General features: G+C 41.3%; 1 protein-coding gene across 1 annotated transcript in view; it reads right to left on the bottom strand.

The window, feature by feature from the left end:
• The window catches only part of LOC137571854 (collagen alpha-1(XXV) chain-like), a 207,064-nt gene extending 189,977 nt beyond the window's left edge, over window positions 1-17,087 (bottom strand). Inside the window, exons 1-3 of the mRNA XM_068281586.1 lie at window positions 17,068-17,087; window positions 4,490-4,516; window positions 4,279-4,305 (exon numbers count right to left, since the gene is read on the bottom strand). The gene's annotated coding sequence lies outside the window, so the exon portion shown is untranslated. The remainder of the gene's footprint in view (window positions 1-4,278; window positions 4,306-4,489; window positions 4,517-17,067) is intronic.
• Window positions 17,088-20,896: the final 3,809 nt, after the last annotated feature.

The following is a 20,896-nucleotide window of genomic DNA, read 5'->3' as shown; positions in this document are numbered from 1 at the left end:
AACCTTCTGACGATGTTATCTATTTTTTGTGCTCTACCAGCTGTTAGCCTAATATTCCTGAAAATCCTGCAAGGAAAAATAGGTATGAAGATAGTGGAGACGTTGTCTTGAGTGGTTTATTATTGTAGCAATGAGACACTAGGACTAATTAAATGCCAGCTGCCGGCAGAAATTTTAGATGCAAAAATTATTAACGTATCATTTATTTCATGCTAAGTAGCATTTATTTTAGAGGCCCCAGAGTGCAGCTATTTCCCTCGATTAAGAAGGATGGAAATTACATTTGAAAAAAGTCTGGATTATGGTTTTAAGACTTATCTTCATGTTATTGACAAGTAGGTAAAGGTTGGTTGCTGGCGCACATATTATAACGCCGCCAGTGAGTTGACGCAGGGTGAGCCGAATGATGGCTCACCCTGCTGCCGTGCAAATTACTGATGGTGTTGAATATTATTCCCCCTCCGAGTTGTAGCAACTTGTAGTAACTCGGCGGGAGAAGTAAGTTGCCGGACCCCTGCATTACCCTTGCACGGGGTGCGCACTATAGCATTAGTGCTGCTATAGCGGCGCCCAGTTCAGGCACTCAGCGCCTGGTACCAAACGCCGAAACCACCTGATTCACTTTGCTGAGCGTTGACATAAATAAGAACATAACCATGGAACAGCAGTATATCACGCTTATTAGGTTAAATCAAACAGTATTTGACTGACTAATTATCAAGGCTACAGAGGAGGCTTATCCACTTCACAATCCAATGCTAAAAATGTCAGAACCCTATTTATAAAGACATTGCGGTGTATGCACTAAACTGCGTCTAATGTTCGTAAAGTCTATGTTATTCTGTGCATGCACCACATTGTGAGGTACATCACTAGTGCCACATTTTAACTCTTTGAAAGAATAGCTTCACAACCTGTAACTTCTGGCCAGTCAAATGTATTAAAGTCTGTGGTATTGCAGAAAAGCTTGTAATTACTGGTGATCTGAAGACCCTCCCACTATATGGGCTGATCTTTGGTCAGCCTCCAACCATCAAATATAGACATCTGTTTCAGTGAGTAGACAGGTCATTCTCCTGCTCTCATACATCCCCTAAACCCATCTCAACATTGCTTGACCCATTTCAGGCAATGGAAAGCTGGGAACCATAAGAACACATTGCTGAGTCTAGCAAAAACGACACTGGAAATGGGTCAAAAGACAGAGCCCACATAACGATAAGAACAGTGTAATTCGGCCGCTGGCCATATGACTGGCAGCCAAATTACTTCTTACCCCCAAGTTGATGGCAGCCTAGAGGAGGGATAGTCATTAACGCTGCAGGGACTTTGGCAGGAGCAGGGTGAGACTTTTTTCGGCTTTACCCTGCGGCCAAATTTCCCACCGCCTTAAATACATAAACACCCCATTGCTTTGTTAGTTATCTACTGCAAAAAGACATTAACCTTTTATATACTTCCTGGACTTTCTCTGATATGGGGTGAGCTATAAAGTGCAGATCTATCACTGTTTATAGCTGATTCTTCTAAGTTAACCGCTTGCCGACCGCGTCACTCCGACGGGCGTGGCCGCGGCGGCAGCACCAGGACCGCCTAACGCCGATTGGCGTAAAGTTCTGCGGCCAGCTAATGCAGGAGATCGTGTGCAGGCTGCGCACGCATCTCCTGCTTGGGGGGCGGAGCTCCGCCCCGCCTTCAGTCTCCGAGACTGTTAGACGGCGTGATCGCCATCTATTTACATGTACAGCGCTGCGATCGGCAGCAGTGCTGTACTGGGGACAGCCGTGTCACACGGCTGTTCCCCTGAGGGACAAGAGAGCGATCGGCTCTTATAGGCAGAAGCCTATGACAGCCGATCGCCGTAATTGGCTGGCTGTGGGGAGGTAGGGAGGGAGGGAAGTTATTTAAAGAAACAGTGTTTTTTTAATTAAAAACACTAACAATAATATTTATAAAAAAAAATAAACATGGGGGAGCGATCAGACCCCACCAACAGAGAGCTCTGTTGGTGGGGAGAAAAGGGGGGGGGGGGTCACTTGTGTGCTGTGTTGTGCGGCCCTGCAGCTTGGCCTTAAAGCTGCAGTGGCCTATTTTACTAAAAATGGCCTGATCACTAGGGGGGTTTAGCACTGCGGTCCTCAAGAGGTTAAAGCCTTCTACAGCAGGTGATAAAAAACAGTGGCCACGTATGAAGTCTCTAACTTAAACAAAACACAAAAGAGCACCCTTCGAAGTGGATCATTTAATGTTGTTAATAATCGTATCTCAGCTGTTTACACCCGTGTGAAGACTTTTAGAAGGTGAGTGTTTCTAGTTTGCTGAATGAGTTCACTGAAATGAGTGCAGCAGTCTAGAAATGGTAGACAGTACATTGTAAAATGCAACAGGTTATAAAGACTATTTATTTTTGTCATTGGGATAGTCAATACACGTAAAATCTAAATGTGATATTTAAAACAATTTATTTGGGGAATTTATACACAGCCACGCATGATGTACAAACATTGATTACAATACACACACTGTGAAATCAGGATTTTAATATTACTGCTGAGACATTGTGTCTAATGAGAGGATTATTCCCAGCTGCCATCTCAGCATGAATAACAAAATCCCTATTACACGGCATGACATCACATGTATTATTTATACCATAGTGGTAGGCTTGCCATGGCTAACAAACAAACTGTTCAGAGGGCATGGATCTCTTTTCTCTCGCTGTCTTTTTTAATTACAAAGCCAATCTTTTAAAAATTAGAAGGAGCGCTGATAGAACGTATTAAGCTTTCTTATATTCCTTTGATTTGACTGGAAAACAAGGACATAGATCAGAATCTCGCCAATGAAATACAAGTTCTTGGGAAGTAATGAGAGAAGTCAAGAGCAGCCTGGAAAGGCACAGACAAGTGATGAACAACAGCATTGGTGCTCTGTCTTAAAGGCCTCTGTGCTTTATTGTCTGAAGAGCAGTAGATCACTAAGTGATGGCTGAACACTTTTCACAATGGCAGCTTTAGAGCCAGTGAGAAAAGAGATGCGTTGCCCAGTGTGTACATTAACTACCCTACTTATTTTACTGCATGCTGCTGCTACGATCTGCTAATTATGTCACATCATTTGTAAAAGATTTACTCTGCATGCCTGAGCCATGTCTATGGTATAAATTTTCTTATGTACACTACAGTAACAACACTGTATATGCTATCACACACTTTATTACAGTTAGTACACACATTCCAAAGGAATATCCACATGTATGCTAATCTGCTTCAATATAAGTCTTTTGGGTAATGCTATAACCTGACCACCTAGCTATTTAACATTAAAGCTAGGTTCAAAGTGGGCCATTGCAGTGAATCTAGCGGTGCATCGCAACGGCCACATTGTGACACAGAACATCGCACTAGAATGGAAAAGCAATGCAACATTCACAGTGTGGCCATTGCGGTGCGGTCTGACGGAGTGCATTACCACAACGCACTGCATGCATTGTGTTTACCGCATAACGCCAACGTCAACAGTAGAGTGGAGCATACTATTTATTGACTGTATACTTCACTGAATGGGACGGTTACAGGGAACTCAACGCAACTCTCACTGTGAACCTAGCCTTAGTAAGGGATAACCTACCCCTAACAGAATGGTTGAGTAATCAAGACATAATTAAGACTAAATGAGTCTATATATTGAGGTCTGCTTTGTTACAACCAATATTTTAGAAATAAAATATAAATCGGCATGTAGAACTTAATTCTAGTTGTTCTAAACAAGTGAATGATAAGACTTTACTATCTAGTCTTCTTTTGCTGCAGTATTTATACTTACTGCAGTAAAAATGCAGCTACTCAGAGAAGCCCACTGTTGGGAATTAACTATAGTTTTTTTCTTGGCACTGTCTCAGTAACATGGAGGAAATATAATGTGGGCATACTAAGCATAGAACTCCTTATAAAAGAGCCCATACAGTATATGGAGCCTAGCTCTACATCTTTGTACCACTGATCCTAAGTTCAGCCCATAGGGGAGAGAACAGAACGCAGTGTACATTATCGCTCTTTTCAACCAGCCCTAGAAAACTGACATGGGTACCAAATGAATACTCTGGATATGAGCACAACAGATGTACATACACTGACTCTGCTGAAGTAGTGACTGGAGCATGCAAAGAAGACGCAGCTGTTAAACAAAGATATACACTGGGGCTACTGTGTTAATTCTAGGATTGTTAAGATTTTAACTGATATGTTTAGCAGTGGAACATTTTTTGAAAGTGCTTACCCGAGGGCCCTGATCACCTTGATCTCCCTGCAAAGGGGAAAGATGAGATTATAATTTTAACAAGGACTCTGAGCTACCCTTGTGGCTCTCTCATAAATGTTGATGGCACGTCACAGACTTTACTAGGCATTACTATGCTCCAGTTGAACATCAGCATGGATTTGCCATTCTGCTTCAAAGAAATATACACATTCAGTACAGTAGAACTCACCTTATCACCTTTTGGACCAGGGGGACCCTAAAAAATGGGAAAAAAAACAGTTTAGTTTTTGAAGTACAGTAGTTGTATTTCATTGATTACATTTGTAATAGATATCAATGGTATGTGTTCCATCCAACAGAAATCTTGAATAGCTGACTGAACTGTCAGGAGCACACATAATTCAACTATAAAAGAGTTACCTTTTAAAACCAGCGGTGGGAACAGAGATGCCAGCCTAAGGGCAAAGTCATAATACTATTGCACTAAGTTGATATTGGATGCAGATATGAACAAGTATAGAACACCACAGCTGCACCAAATAGTTATTGTAGTGTGATTTAGCTGTAAGCAACTGAATTCGATGACATTAGTAGCTACTTAGCAACTCTGACTAGCCACAGCTAGGAAGTCTCATGTGTTAAGTGTCCCTAAGGCCTACTTAAAGTATACCTGACCCAAGGCAAAGCTATCGTAGCAGTAGAGAAGAAAATCGATGTGCACCCCTGTGTAATGTTTGCAGAAACTTTGATCTTCTAGATCACATAACAGACAGCAAAAGGAGGGAGTGACAAATGGCGTAACAGCCGTTTCACGGGATATGAAGCCCGCTTCCTCAAAATTTTTCAAGGAGTGATTATCTAGACTAGAAGGAACGAGGAGAGGAATAGACAACACACAAAGGCAAATGGATCCAGCATGAACAAATCATTGCGCTTACCTTAGGAAGATTTGCCTCAGGTCAGGTATCCTTTAAGTTGTCTTTGACTATGCCTAGAGTTACAGACTACCCAGCAAGCTTATGGTGAACCAGAACCTCTAGGAGTGTGTAAGGGGCTACAATGGACCAAAAAGCCTACTATTATTATTATTATTATTATTGTGGCTCTGTAACATTAAAAAGCTGACAAATCATTGCATTCCAGTGGATCTGGAGATGTGGCTGGCTTGCAGAGACAAAAATGAATAATTTGCATAATTCAGCAGTGATGCACTGGGAGACATCTTGGAGCTCACTCCAACCTGAATTATCGCAAATACTTTCTGTTTTAAAAAAAGCACATTTTTGTTTTCCATGATTACGCCTAGTAAATATTTCTTAGTAGCAATTATAGTCTCAGGCCCCTTTTACACTTAATGCGTTGGTATGCATTAGTGTGCATTAGTATGCATTGGTACGCGTTTTTCCATAGAAGTGCATTGTGAAAAAGATTTCAGTTAAAACGCATATAGTGGGAACTGTGCCATAGGAAAACATGGGCATTGTTTTAAAAATAGGTTTTCTTTCAGTTATAACTGAGAGCAACATATTATGTAAAAGGGTTCTTAGAGCAAGGTTTGTCTATGAAATACATGGCATCCAATATCTACAGTATGCTCCTTATTATTTATCTACTAAATATAATTGCCTCACCTTTTACTGTAAGCTTGGTGCTCTTGCTGAAAATGTTTCATGGTTATTTAGTATTTTGCCCAGAAGCTGATAAATAAACCCCTCTATAATTAAGGAGTTTAACTGATACTGATGAGACACTGCAGCAGGAGAGCTGTAATATTGGCGTATGGTGAAAATCCTATTTTCTTCATTGCAGCATAATAAAAGTTCTCACTGCAGTGTTTACAGTTTTACAGCTAAAGTTGTACAGTCTGCCAACTATCATAAACTGGTCCCTAACTATTTATCTAATATTGTTTTATGGACATAACACATTATGTACATAAAAAAGCAAGAGTTGTCAGACAAAAATAAAATACTATATTGCCACTAGTTAAAAGGCCTCCCAGTTGAAAAAGGGGAGCTAGTCCTCAGCTACCCGGCCCCCAAAATGCACACACGGCCATGATGCGCACGTTCATGACCAGCACACGCTCGCTACCCCCAAACTCACACGTACGCCCATCCCCCTTATGCCGTCCAAAGTCTGTCTGCGTGCCGCACAGGGACTTAGGAGGATGCAGGGACACGCCTTTTATTATATAGGATAACACTTATGAAGGTGGCGAACTGTTAAACAACCGCACTTAAGGCATAACACAAAGCAAAAATATAAATAACTAACAACAAACATAAAAATAACTAAAAACAAATACAGTCTTTGCACCTGATTTACTAAGGCATCTTCAGAAAACTCACTAGAACGGTTAGGATTTGCCATCCTTTCCTGTGTCATATCAGATAATAGTCAGTGCTGTTCAGAGTTTTGTGGATGGGTTGTTGTGTGACAGCAGTTGCAAGTGGCATCCTCAGCACAAATTAACATAATATTGCATCATCAAGGCATGATAAATGGGTTCCTGTGTGACCCCAGACTATTGCTTTATACCAGTGCTGGTCGTAATGGAAAAATCTACGCTTACAGATCATTACGTGTAATTTTACGCTATTACGCATTACGCAATTATGGTTATGGCGCAGGAAATGATCTATGGTTCATCACTGTAATTACGCGTTAACTTACGCAGTTACGCGTAAGGATACCGTAATGTAGTCGCTTACGCTACGATGTTACGCGTCGTGCCGTAATACCCATTAATGCGTATTTTTTGACGCATACGGACGATCGCCGCTTAAAAGGGCTAACACCTCAACATATCCGAGATAACCTTAGCTTTGATGAATTGACTGACTCCAGCTTGGACCCTGATACTCTGGTGTTTAAATACAACAAATGTGTGTCCTCCACCTTTGAGACCATTGCTCCTCTGCGCACCAAATATCTTACTCCACACCATCATGCACAGTGGTTTGATAACGCTATAAAAGAGCTGAAAAGACAAGGCCGAAAACTTGAGAGACTGTGGCGCAAATCTCAGTCCCCAGAAGACAAACATGCCTTAATCCTCCACTTGAAGAGCTACCAAAAGGTAATCACGGGAAAAAAATCATCCTTTCTATCACAAGAGATTGCAAATGCAGTTAACAAACCAGCCCAACTGTTCCGCACAGTGGAAAAACTCTGCAACCCGGCATGTCAAAAACTTAACATCGAGTCTTCAAAGGACCTCTGTGACCAATTTGCCCATTTCTTCACAGACAAAGTCTCCGCTATAAGGTCCGCCATCCAACTTACAGCATCTGAGCCTAATATAGCGCCGAAGACCATTAGCAGAGACAATGTAACACCTTGGTCAAACTTCAAAGAAATTGATGAAGAAGTCACATCAAGCATCCTCCTTCACGTCCGCCTAACTACCTGTGACCTAGATCCTGGCCCAACACAGTTCATGTTGAACTGCCCCGACCTGTTCGTACCGGTATTCCTAAAAATTGTTAACTGTTCCTTAAAATCAGGGATATTTCCTGCTTTACTGAAGGAAGCAATCATCAGGCCTCTCCTCAAAAAACCCTCCCTGGATCCAGATGCAATGACCAGCTACAGACCTGTCTCTAACCTCCCCTTTCTGGGCAAGCTAATTGAAAAAGCTGTTTACCTCCAGCTAGAAGCCAAAATCCTACAAAACAACAGTTATGACCCATTCCAGTCTGGCTTCAGGAAACACCACAGCACTGAAACTGCCCTCATCCAAATATGCAACCACCTGCTCATGGCAAGAGACAGAGGAGGAGCATCCTCATACTGCTAGACCTTTCTGCAGCCTTTGATACAGTTGACCATGACATCTTGATAAACAGGCTACAGGAATACTGCGGCATTGATGGCATAGTTTTTCAGTGGTTCCAATCCTTCTTGAGTGGCAGAACCCACAAAGTGTCTATGGGGCCCTTTCTGTCCACCCCTGTATCACTTAAGTATGGGGTGCCCCAGGGCTCAATCCTCTCTCCCCTGCTTTTCACGATTTACATGTTACCGCTGGGAAAACTAATCCAAAAACATGGCCTGACATACCACTGCTATGCAGACGACACCCAACTATATCTTTCCTTCAAGCCTGGTGTGACAGACCCAACTCTAACTATAAACGCCTGCTTACGTGAACTACAGCAATGGATGAATGACAACTGGCTGAAACTAAATGCAGACAAAACTGAAGTCCTTCTGATAGGAGGGCAGAGCATGATAACAAAACAACTTAACTTGCAGTCTCCACCACTGGGAATAGGAGGCACGGATCTACGCAGCTCTGATCATGTGCGTAGCCTGGGAGTTCTAATTGATGGGGATTTAAACTTCAGAACTCAAATCTCTGCTGTGGTGAAATCATCCTATTTTCACCTGAAGAACATTGCAAAAATCAAGCACCTCATCCCCCCAGAAGATCTGCCAACCTTAGTCCATGCCTTCATCACATCCCGACTGGACTACTGCAATGCTCTCTACACTGGCCTTCCAAAAAAGGTCTTGTACCGACTACAGCTGATACAGAATACTGCTGCCAGACTGCTAACCAACCAACCCCGTCACTGCCACATAACGCCAGTCCTGCACTCTCTTCACTGGCTACCTATAGAATGGAGGGTCCTATTCAAGATCGGCCTACTGACATTTAAATCCCTGAATAATCTGGGCCCTGGATACATGAAAGATATGTTGCAGCTGCGTAGCAATCCCCGCATTCTCAGATCCACAGGCTCTAATAATCTAGTCATACCCAGAGTCCACTTGGAAACTGTTGGTCCCAGAGCCTTCTGTCATGCTGCCCCTACGTTTTGGAACTCCTTACCTCAACAGATCAGGACAGCTCCATCCCTGGACGTGTTTAAATCCAGACTGAAAACCCACCTGTTCAGTTTGGCATTTGCAGAATTATAACTTTTGTTGTGTGAAAACTTCATCCTACTACCAATTACTGAATCTGAGAGAGCCTAAGCGCTTTGAGTCCTATGGGAGAAAAGCGCTATAGAAATGTTATTGTATTGTATTGTATGTGTACGCAATAGCCATCAATGTGATAGCTATTGCGTACACATCATTCGTATGTGTCAAAACGTACGCTTATATACTGAAGGGCGGGAGAAGATACTATTGGTTGCTTAGGATGTTGACTGATTGGCTACTCTTAGAAAAGGGGAGTTTTTACGTTAGTAATTACGCGTAAAATTACGCGTACGTCTTCGTAAAATTACCCATACCTAGCAATTACAGTAGACAGCGTAATTACGATACAACTTTACTGCTTACGCGTAAATACTTACGCCTCGGTGAGGCAAACCTCCGGGCAAGTGACCTAACCTAAATTTAAAACCTTGGGAGCAGCTAAGCAAAAAAAATGTGTAACTTACATTTGGTTGAACAGCGAGGAGAACGCCAGCGCATACCACTAAGGCTGCATCTGAAATGACCACCAAGGTTTTAAATTTAGGTTAGGTCACTTGCCCGGAGGTTTGCCTCACCCTGGCTCAAGTGTCTAGTATAATATACTTTGCATGCAAACCATATTGGAAGCTAAAGTTCCTCCTAGTGTAATAAATGTTAGCACTTGTCTTGGATGCAGGGCATGCATTTTTCAGTCAAACAGAGGCGGTGTATGCCTGTGCGATTAACCATTCAATTGCAACATATGTTTACACACGCGCAGCCTTTCCCCCCACCTTTTCTTAACTTTGTAACTATGTAACTGTCAGGTTAGCTGCTCCCAGCCCCTCCTCCTGAGTTTCCTGTTTGCATAATAAGTAGTAGCAAATTTGCATATGATTTGCATCTGAATTGAATGCAAAGCGTGCAGAAAATCTATTTAGGTGCTGCACGCTGAGCTGGTGGTCATTTCAGATGCAGCCTTAGTGATATGCGCTGGCGTTCTCCTCGCTGTACAAACAAATAACCTGTTCTACAAGCCGTGTGGTGCGAATGTGCCTTCCTTAGGTCAGTACAAACAGATAACCTGTTCTACAAGCCGTGTGGTGTGGGGGTGCCTTCCTTAGGTCAGTACAAACAGATAACCTGTTCTACAAGCCGTGTGGTGCGAGGGTGCCATCCTTAGGTCAGTACAAACAGATAACCTGTTCTACAAGCTGTGTGGTGCGAGGGTGCCTTGCTCAAGTCAATACAAACAGATAACCTGTTCTACAAGCTGTGTGATGCGAGAGCGCCTTGCTCAGGTCAATACAAACAGATAACCTGTTCTACAAGCTGTATGGTGCAAGGGCGCCTTGCTCAGGTCAATACAAACAGATAACCTGTTCTACAGACCCTCGCACCACACGGCTTGTAGAACAGGTTACATGTTTGTATTGACCTGAGGAAACGAGCTGAGCCCCTTGAAATGTGTTGTCTACAGCATAATCGTTTTTCTTTTAATAAAGACTCCTTTTTTTCCCACCTATGTGAGTCTTCATTGGAGGTAAGAGACCTCCGTCTATCATATTGCTATTATCCTCATTATCATTTTTGGGCGCCTCCCCAAAACGTATTTACCCTGTGTAACCCCTCATCTCCTGTTGAGGTGTTATCCCCACTACTAGTCGACTTCGTCCATGAGTAGACAGGACCACAGGAGGAGAGCGACCACCCAGTTCCACAAGGTTACGGGACACCGAACGGAAATTGTTTCTTTCCGCATGCACTTACAGTGGTTGCAGGATTACAACCCATCTTTGTGAGTATAATCTACCCACAACATTTTGTCACCGTATTTGATCCTAACAATACTGCACCAGAGGGGCTCCCCATCTCCCTTTCTGCATAGGCCACAGGTGATCCACTCTTATGGTGAGGGGATCCCCTGCAACCCGCACAAACACTGTAAACACAAAAGTTGTCTGGTAACGCACAGCATGCCTCGCAATATGCCGTCATATTTCACTGAACCCTGCTGCTAATGCACCAATGTGAGCGTACCATTCCAATATACTCACATTGCGTTTACTATGCGATTATATTTTCCAACACAACATATTGTGTCAGTGTGAAAGTAGCCTTAAGGCCTGGGGCCCACTGGGGATCATGTCTGTGCTTGCAATCGTGCAAGCGCTTTGTGCAGCAATCCCCGGCGCTTTTTCTAGCCCAATTTCTATGGCGATGGAAAGCACTGTACAATCTGCTGCGGGCGATTGTACAGTGCTTCGGATCTGTGTTTTTTTTTCCTAGCCTGTAAATAAAGTTTAAAATACTTACAGGGACTCGTGTTTAATTTCCGCCAGCTTATGGCACGTAGCCCCAACCCCACACAAAAGATCATAAGTGCTTCTCTATCTTCAAATAGAGGAGAGCTGATGATGTCTTGTGCTAGGGAGCGGGACTATGCTCCAGAAGCCGGACCTCTGGAGACAAGGGAGGTATTTAAAACTTTATTTAACCACTTAAGTCTATCTAGACGATTATAGTCATTCAGGTAGACAGCACTGTGGGCTATCTGGACGCGTATTCTCATTCAGTGTTATAGCGGCGGGTGCACGCGTATGTCCGCGCAACCTCCGCTATTACCCAGGTGGATTTTCCATAGTGATTGGGGAAGAGAACCGAGGGTTCCCCAAACCAATCGCAGTGCTTGAATTGAATGGACATGACCCCGATCAGAAGTATAAAATAAAAAAAAAATTAAATTAAACACTTCCTGGAAAACCAGGGTAGTGGTGAAAAGTAAAATTGCACACACAAAAAATGTTTAATAATAAAAATAATACAATGAATCATTTTCAAAGCCCCCCCCCCCCCCACACACACACACACCCCAGTTACCAAACGATCATGTAAAAAAAAAATAATAATAATAGTTGCCTTGGGAACACAACTTTTATTTGAATATGTATGTCATGAGGGTACATTACTGTTACTTCGGTCCATAAGGGCATGTAATTGACCGGTCACAAATCCCCCCCCCCCCCCACACCAAAAAAAGAAAATACACCTTTACTTCCAAATATTATATTGCCGCCATACATTGTACTAGGAATATAATTTGAATGTTGTTATAGCGGGACTAATGGGCAAATAAAATGTGTGTGTTTTTTTATAGTAGCATTGCTTACTTTAAAACTATAGACTATGGAATTGGAGATGGAGAAATAGTGTATTTTTTTCTTGTTTTGCCTATAAAATGCATAAAAAATAAAGTAATTAATGAAAACAAGTATCACCCACAAAAAGCCTAATTTGTGTAAAAAAAAAACAACAAGATATAGAACATTTATATGTGAGAAGCAGTGAAGAAGTTATGGCCAAATGAATGGAAGGAGTGCTGACAGGTAAAAATGGCTTTTGGCTGAAAGCTAAAGTAGTTAAACAGGAGTATTCCCACAAAGTCACTGCAAAGTCACTTTTGAAAAGCGATGCAAACGTGATTTTACAGTGCTCCTATTTCTTAGCATTGGAGCGCAATAATTACAAAAATGTTGCAGGACCTGTGATTGCAAATTGGCCAAATCGCTATCGCGGGTGTGGGTTCAACTCCATTCACTGTAATCAGCGTAGTGCTTTTTAGGATCATCGGCGATCCCAAAGTGCAGCTGAAATCACACTAGTTTGCCCTCAGCCTTAAGGATATGTTTATAAGTTTTCAAAGTTTTCATACCAAAGTTTGCTATAGTTTGATATGCATTGAAACCATTTACAGATTGCCACTGTGTACTTTTGTTCACATTTTACACAGAGCCAGATTTCCATTTTGTTTGTTTGGAAATGAGATTGTAGTTTATGACATTAAATAAGAGGCACAGGTGTGAAGTTTTTCCTTTGCTTCTGTACAAATATGCTCCTTTATGCCTGCACATTTATGTCAAACCTACAAAAGCAGCTGATAAAGGACTAATAGCCTTGAACAGCTAAGGCAATATATGTGAGCACGACAGCCTGAATATCTGCCTTAATATCTAATAGTAGACACGGCACTCACTCTCAAGGTCATTCATTGTGTACAAGGATGTTCAAAATACGGCAGAAGGAGTACTTTTTTCATTTTTTAAAATATAAACCTACCATTGTTCTGAATACAATGAACTCATATCTAAGTAAATAAAATGTACATACAAAGAAACACGTTCTCGGAACAATAGATTTGCTGCAATAGATTGCTGTCATTCAGCGGCTGACAAACTACTTATTACTTATTTCAAGGTTTGTTATTTTTTTATTATCTTGGCACATCTTTATGTCACAAACGTTGAGCCGATCATTTATGTATACAGTATACATTAAAGATAATCTGAAGTGAAAATAAACTGAAGATATAATGATTTGTATGTGTAGTACAGCTTAGAAATAGAAATTAGTGGCACAGAGTCTCATTGGGTTTCCAGTACAAAAAGAGTTAAAGAGAGCCCGAGGTGGGCTAAAAAAATGGAAAAAAAGTAGGTTACCTGATCCCCGGGACTGAGTGGATCAGGTAGCCTCAAAAAATGCCACTCCAGGCTGCTCCCCGCTGCTCCCGTGGGCTGCAATGGCCCACTTTCACCTTTGTGACCTCTGGGTCATGACGCTGCACTGAGAGACTGTGTGTCTCGCATAGCGTGCAGGGAGGCGGGGGAGCTGCAGGAGGTGTGGCCAGGGAGAGAAAGATGCCTAATGGCAGCTCAGGAAACCCTGCAGGAATGCCCCAGGTGGGCATTTTGAACTGGGAATTCCTCTCCCCTGTCTTTACCTCCAAGTTAGTGACAAATCTTGTCGCTAAACTCGGGGGACTATAGCGCGGCAGGGGGGGGGCAGAGAGCGGGACATAGAGCCATGTCATTAGGCAGAGAACATGCCTCTGTGTCCCATTTGCCCCCTGAAGATCCATCTCGGGTTCTCTTTAAGAATCTTCACTTGTTATCTATGCTAGAGCTTCTCTGAGCTCTCAGTTTAGTTGGCAACAGTACTTTTTTCTGAGGCACTAAAACTTCAAATAAACAGTGACAGGCAGCTTCAGATAAGATTTTTCCTGCAGGGAAGTTTAAAGGGTGGTAAGCTCTGCTCTGTTTCATACTTTAAAATATAGTATGGTTAGTAAATTGCAAATATGATAGAATGATGCAATGTTATATAAAAAAAAACCTGAAATACCTGAAAATAAAATCATGAGACTCTTATCTTTATTACTAATGTGCTATTAATTATCCATACTACACATACAATTCATTATATCATGAGTTTTTTCTATCGCTTCAGTGTCACTTTAAACTTACAATGTCCTGTTATGCTGAATTCACATGATGCAGTTTCCCATATGATCGTCAGGAATCGGATGATTATTTGATCTACTCCTGTTCAACAACAGGATCGATTTTCTGAAGTTATCACGGGAAAATAAATCCCATTATCGATTGGGAGCAGTTTGGACATGTACACATGATGTAGCTTCCTGTCAGAGTACCCGTCCATCGGAGGGAAATTGCAGCATGTGTACATATCGGCATTAGGGAAGGAGATGTTTAATCTGTTAGCAGCATGCCAAGTAAATGGGTTTAGTTTGTCTAAGGGTGGCCATACATGGTACAATTTTTTTTCGACTAGATAATTTAGTTCGATTATTCCGTTACATCGAATATACAGATTTTTCCAGCATGCCGATCTGATTTTTCTCGAAAAAACGCGATAATTGTTCGAATTTCTTGATCGAAAAAAAAATATTTTCAACTTTCATTCGATTCGATCATTTAGATCGAATAAACGGGATAATCGAACGTTTTTATCGTACCATGTATGGCCACTATAAGATTACAACATCCAAAGGGTGAGAGGTTAAGTATTATGAGATGACCACAAATAGATTTGGGATCTGAATCTTTCCTGTTAGAATTCCAGTACTTGTTGGAAAAATGCACATTCTAAAGCTAAACCTTAGAAATAAGAAACACTGATGTTTATATTTTGCACTTGTGCATTAGTACGTTGACAGTTTTTTTGTACCATTTGTATTTGCATTAACACACAGTATGTTTCAAGAATAAAAATGAAAAAGGGAGAGAATGTTTTATCTATTTAGTTTCATAAAATATTTTAGCATATTTCTATTATAATTTTTTTTTTAATATGGTAGTTCTGTAGGCGTACCTATGAAAGTGCCACATGTAGAAATGGGCACAAAATAAAAGCAATAGTATATCGGGAATTTTACTGATATTCTATTATCCACTATAGTAGAATATTTTACCAATATTTGACTATGTACACACACACACACACACACACACACACACACACACACACACACACACACACACACACACACACACACACACACACACACACACCTAACTTTTAAGATTCCCCAAGCCTAACCCTTAAGACCCCCCCCCCCACACACACACACACACACACAATTAACCCTTAAGACCCTCCCCACACCTAACCCTTAAGACCACCCACACATACAATTAACCCTTAAGACCCTCCCCACACCTAACCCCTAAGAACTCCTCCCACATCCAACCCTTAAAACCCCGCTAGTTTTACCCAGTGAGCGGTAAGCGCCCGCTATTAATTTCCCCACAATCCTGATATTTAAATGGATTATTGCCATTGAGCTCCCGCACCACGCGATAAAGCCCTGTGCCCATTGCCGCCAATGTAATTTACCTGCTGTAAGGACAATGCTGGTGCATACTGTTAGATTTGGGCGCAGCGCACCAGTTATGGGCGTATGGGTGCTCGCCCATTAAAATATCGGCATTGAGGGGAAATTTGTGCCCCCAGTGCCCAAAAATAGGACTGGCTTTTCTAATATCTATACACCATACATACATCCTACTCTACTCAAGTACAGCCTGGTAACAATATGTAGCTGATAAAAGCTTTGTGAAACGTAACTGCTCAGTCACCATTTTATTGTGTGCCATCTGAAAGCTGTTTACTCTTCGCATTAGCTGCAGCACTGCAGTAAAAGTTAATGTACTCTAGGAAGAGCAAATTACTTTCAAGTAAAAATAAAGAAATTAAGAAAGCAGTACTTTTTACAAAGTTCTCTCAACTGAGGATGGGTGGCATTAGGCTAAACAGGAGGCAGACAAGATTCTTACGTATAGTGTGTGGCAAACCAGAGGCTCCAGGTGGGAGAAGACAGAGTATGTATACATGCTTAAAGAGACACTGAAGCGGAAAAAAAATTATAATATAACAAATTGTATGTGTAGTACAGCTAAGAAATAAAACATAAGGCGCAGAGGCATAAGTCTAATATTGTTTCTTGTACAGGAAGAGATAAGAAACTCAAGTTATTATCTATTCAAAAGAGCCATTGAGCTCCACGACTTTTAAAGTTGCAGAGAGCTCTGTCTTATGAAGCTTATTATCTCAAGTGTCTGGCACTGTATTGTTTGCTTTTCTGCAAAGGACAGGTCAAAAGTTCACTAGCCTTCTCTGTAAAATAATTTAGAATGCTGAGTACTGTGTAAACTGCAAATATTAGAGAATGATGCAATGTTATAAAAAAAAATATATAACTGAAGATAAAAATATGAGAATATTTTCTTTGTTGCTAATGTTTTAGTAATTATCGGTACTACACAACCAATTCATTAGATCATTTTTTTTTCCGCTTCAGTGTCTCTTTAACTAGCCCAATATAATCAGGTACTGGGGCTGCTATGCTGGTATGTAATGACTAGGAAGAAAAGCACAAATACATTTATACTCCATCATTGACAAAGGAGAGCATTTTTTCAGTCTCAGTAAGTTAAAATGTGTTTAGAGCGGACTAAACTTAAAACTTCCTCTCTGCTCTAAAATATTTGCTGCAGCATGATAACTTTTATAGAAAAAGGGGCGTGGTGTACTTACTTGAGGTCCAGGCTGACCCTGTGATCAGATAAATAGTAAATATAAACAAGATGCTTGCAACATAAGATGAAACTGTGTTAAACAAAACTATCACTCAAAAATGTCTTTGACTAATAAATAGCCAAATAATACTGTAATGCTGGCCTCACACAGATAGCCGACTGAGCAATTCTATCGGCATCCGTGTAGTGCTAAGACCTGGCAAACAATGTACATAAAAGATATTCAATAGGGCTGATTTATGAAGAAAGATTCAAAGAAACTTGGGACTGTAAGGAGAGTCAATGCACAAAGCAGCAAATCAGAGTCATTCAGCAGCTGGAACCTGATTTGTTGATTTTCATTCCAGTTTTCTTTGCACCTGTCTGGAGAAATCAGACCTAATACATCTAATCCTTAGAACATAAGTAACCTACGTAACATTTCAAAATTGTCCATAGATTGCTCATTCACATTGCTGAATGGGTGGACAGCATTACATTGCAGGTATTACATTAAAGTGAAATTGTGTCAAACAGGAGGCAGAACCCACTACAGATTTATCATACTTTTTGTAGAGCTTTCTAATCTTAATGAGTTTGTAAAAAGTTGTCATATTTCTTTTTGGTGACTGTACTTTCTGGTACAGGAATTCAGGCATTGACCATATGGCCTCTTTCACACAGGAGGCTGAAGGTGGTGAATCCACCACTTGTCAGTAGGGATGAGCTTCCAAATCCCACAGAATTCCGATTTCCACGTTCGGCTTTCCATGGCGGATATCGGTATGTGGAAATTGGATTTCAGTGGAAATACCATATTACCGAGACTTGGAAATTTTAAGCCAATCACAAGACTCGGAAGTATTGGATCAATCAGATAATCTGTATTGTATCAAGGAAATATTTTAGGCCAATCAGAAGACTCTGAAGTATTAATCAGAGAATGCAGATGTTTACTGCGGTTGTCGATTGGAAATGCGGATTCAGCATAATATCGTACATCCACAAAAAAATCTGTATCATGCAAAAAAAGAAGTATTTTTTTATTTTTACAATTAACTAACTTTATTGGGAAAAATATAACATTCTGCGGGGATCAGGATGCGGAAATTCCAATTTCCGTAGTATTCTGCAGAAATCAGAAAGACACTGTTCAGAAAGCGGAAATCCATCGGAATCTGAAATCAGCATTCCAACCATCCCTACCTAACAGGTGTTCCTGTGCACCTGTAGGGCACTCGCAGTGGAGTGGTGACACCCCCACCACCAACCGAAACGCATCTGTGTGTGGCTGCGTTTGTGCTTAGGTGCACCATGATGCATTTGTTTGTTGTCATGCAACCAAACCTCATGTCAAACACTGACACACATTGGGCTACAAATGCTATCATTCAGCTGCATTAAACTGCAGCCAAAAGGCACTTGGTGGCCACTGGATGGGAGGCTGATCTGCCCGACAAGTGTGAGTTGTGCTGGATTAACAATCTGCTGCTAATGTCCTAATTTTAGATACTACATGACACCTTGAGTGGTGTTAATGAGTGCATGTTTTGATGGGTCAGAGCTGTTTTGATAGTTCAAAGGGGATGTACACAAGATTAGACTGGGGGTATTAATTATTTGGTTGATGATTGCAAATGAACCACAAAGATTCTTTCCTTTGCTTTAGCTATATTAGCTGGGATCAACAGAGTGCTGACAGGGAACTGAACTGGGTGTGTTTACAGTAAAGCAGTGTGTAGCAAGCACCCACGAAGGGAAAAAGGCGATGTGCTGGAACTTGCAGTGCCTCTGCACACATTAAGACACTTCCACCGTCTCCTTCAATCAGTCAAGTCCGCACCATCAAATAGTACTTTAGCTCTTTTATTGGTTAAGAATCAGCATAACAGGCATTTTCAGCGACAGCAGCGCTGTTTCGGTCCTCAGACCTTTCTCAAGCTGTATCAAGCGATGTTAACGTTAACGTTAACATCGCTTGATACAGCTTGAGAAAGGTCTGAGGACCGAAACAGCGCTGCTGTCGCTGAAAATGCCTGTTATGCTGATTCTTAACCAATAAAAGAGCTAAAGTACTATTTGATGGTGCGGACTTGACTGGGTGTGTTTACACACTGGCTATGAACAAACCTTTGGGATTCTGATCTACCTCTAGATGTGATCAATTCCACCTGCATGAATGAGCCACTCACTGCAGTGGCAAATAGGAACGTAAAAACAAAGCTTCCGAGTTGCTTCATCCACTAAACTGATACAGTGGCTCAAAGAGAGTATTATTCAGCATGTCTGCTAGTTGTAGAGTGACATGCAAATGTTATTTTACTAACATGACATCATTTAAATTATGAAAAAAATTGTAAATCACTGACATATGCAATGTAATGTTTTAAAGAAAGTGGAGTTCCTCTTTAAACAGATGTCCTGGTCACGTTAAAATACAGCATTACTGATCACACAGTATGTCTGCAGAGATAGCAACTGCCTATAATTAAATTACCCAGTCACTTTTTTGTCCGTTAAGTGAAAGATTTGATTCAGAGTATCTCTGTAGACATAATGATTAAAACTATACTTAACTTTGATGATTAAAAGGTATTAGATTGCAAGCATAAGCCTACTTTTGACAGGTAGACTTTATTTAAAGGCACTAGATCACTAGTAGTCAACTCACTAGATGCAGAGGTCCTCAAGTGTGGTGGCCTGACCTCATACCACCACACATTATATGTTCAGCTGCCTGTAACTACTCTTGACATTTGTGACATAACTATGGTCAAAATTCCTGCAATCCTTTATGAAATACCATTTGAATGATTTGCTGGGTTTTGATCCCAATACCAAGTTTCACATGGAAACCTAAAGCAGTGCCCTGGTTATTGGTGAAAATTCCATGGATAACAGTCACGTATGTTAAAAAAAGGCCACCTGGAAATTTGGGTGCCCAGGAACCCGGATAGTAGAATATTCGTAAATTTACTGATATTGTACTATAGAGGTGAAAAAAAAAATGATCATAAAATATTGGTATTAAATACTGATATTTTACTATAGCTAAACCTAAAGACTATTCTCACACTGAACTGATGCCAAACCTTAACTAAACTCCCCCCCCCCCCCCGGCTAACCTTAACCTTTCTCCCCACTCGGCGACCCTTAACCCTTCCTTCCCCATGGCTTTCCTTGGGGTGAGATAAAACACACAGAAAACATCATTTTTTGGTTGCCGCCATAGGGGCCCATTGAATTTATCGGTAAATAGGGGAAATTAAAGTGCTCACGGCACCTGATAAATATCAGGCACCACGGCCCCCAAATTTCCCCTCCTTACCAATTAATTCAATGGGCGGGGCCCAAACTTCCACTGCTAGCAGGCACCAAAATGTTTTGCTTCCTAACAGTTGCTTTGTCTGGTCACTGGACTAGGCAAAAACCTAGACTGCCAGCTGATAGGTATTAGAATGCTTTCTTCAAGCATCTATTTTCCTTTATAGCTGCTGCTGAGTAGTGTGTTGGTTATAGGCACCACCACTAATGAAGAAGACAAGGGTTTAAACCCTGGATGAAGCCAAAACCTATCTAGACCTTGGGCAAGTCGCTGTAGCTCTCAAGCACTTTGAGTCCAACACTAGAAAATGGGCTACACAAATGTTAGCATTGCAGTTGTTTTATGTCTATAAGCCTTGCATGCAGAGCCTGATCATTCACAAGGCAACATAGGCAAGTGCCTAGGGTCTAGAAAGAGTCTAGGGGCCTGAGTGATGCTAGCCACCAATTCTTACCAAAAATCAAGGTCCAAGGTGGGCCATAGTTTTTAAAATACACAGAATGCTGCGCTAATGGAAACAAAA

This window comes from Hyperolius riggenbachi, chromosome 1 (assembly GCF_040937935.1).
Source record: "Hyperolius riggenbachi isolate aHypRig1 chromosome 1, aHypRig1.pri, whole genome shotgun sequence".
In the NCBI taxonomy this organism is placed as follows: Eukaryota; Metazoa; Chordata; class Amphibia; order Anura; family Hyperoliidae; genus Hyperolius; species Hyperolius riggenbachi.
The sequence above is the reverse complement of the archived record's forward strand: the minus strand, read 5'-3'. Positions and strand labels throughout refer to the sequence as shown.